The sequence below is a fragment of the Mus caroli genome, chromosome 5 (assembly GCF_900094665.2).
Source record: "Mus caroli chromosome 5, CAROLI_EIJ_v1.1, whole genome shotgun sequence".
Classification (NCBI taxonomy): domain Eukaryota; kingdom Metazoa; phylum Chordata; class Mammalia; order Rodentia; family Muridae; genus Mus; species Mus caroli.
In genome coordinates, this window is record NC_034574.1 from 137,416,368 (window position 1) to 137,417,682 (window position 1,315).

At 44.7% G+C, this 1,315-nt stretch overlaps 1 pseudogene; it reads right to left on the reverse strand.

Annotated features, from left to right (window-relative positions):
• Positions 1-254: 254 nt before the first annotated feature.
• Positions 255-425, reverse strand: LOC110295485 (annotated as a pseudogene).
• Between the last annotated feature and the right edge of the window lie 890 nt (positions 426-1,315).

The window sequence follows — 1,315 nt, forward strand, 5'->3', positions numbered from 1 at the left end:
GGCTATGCCTAGGACTCAGGGTATCTCTGAAGCAGTGATTCACACATACACAGTAAATAACAGGGGTTTAGCCACATGCTTATTCTCATTGTCTCAACAGGAGGAGACACACGGTCACACAGACACACACACACACACACACAGATATACACAATTCTTTTTTTTAAACTTCTTCACATTTTTATTCTTTGTGCACAGAGACTAGCATGATCAGTTCCACTTGGTAGTCAGTCGAACAATCCATTCAAGGTCGCTTAGTCCAACTTAATGAAGCCTATGTCCTTCGCGTACTGACAGAAGCACTGGCGGCACATGTTCAGCCCGTATTTGCGGATCAGACTGTGGCGGTTAGAGCAGACGTGGCTAGAGCAGGAACCCTGGCTGAACTTCCGTGGGAGACTCCAGTAGAGCTGCTGGTGACCCATCTTGCCTTCAGACGTCCAACGAGGGAAAAGGACAATTCTTTTTAAAAAGGGGGGGGGGGTGTGTGGAGAGATGGCTCAGCGGTTAAGAGCACTGACTGCTCTTCCCGAAGGTCCCTGAGTTCAAATCCCAGAAACCACATGGTGGCTCACAACCATCCGTAACGAGATCTGGCGCCCTCTTCTGGAGTGTCTGAAGACAGCTACAGTGTACTTACATGTAATAAATAAATAAAACTTAAAAAAAAAAAAGAAAAAAAGAAAAGAAAAGAAAGAAAGATTTATTTTATTTATTTTATTTTATGTGAGTCCACTGTAGCTGTCTTCAGACGCACCAGGGAGGGAGTCAGATCTCATTATAGATGGCTGTGAGCCACCATGTGGTTGTTGGGATTTGAACTCAGGACCTCTGGAAGAACAATCAGTGCTCTTAATCACTGAGCTATCTCTCCAGCCCTGATACACACAATTCTTTTCAGGAAATTTGGAGGGGCAGGCCAGTGTACATGTGTCTCAGTCCCCAGTATTATCATTCTGTTTCCCCATCATACTGGAGATGGAACCCAGGGCTTCACACATGTCATCAAGTTCTTTACCACTGACCTACAACGACGGCCATAGTCCTTTTTCTTTATTTTAAGATGTTCAACTCTGTAGCCCAGGCTGGACCTAAACTCATTCCACTGTCAACAACAGTTTTCAACTTGTGGTCTTTGTCTCAGCCTCACAAATAGCTGGGATTATAGGTCTGTTCTTGTTTTCTGTCTGTCTATCTATCTATCTATCTATCTATCTATCTATCTATCTATCCATCTACTGTGGGGGCGGGGAGGGTGCACAAGTGGAGGTCTGAAGCCAACTTTCAAGAGTCAGTTCTCTCCTTCCACTATTGG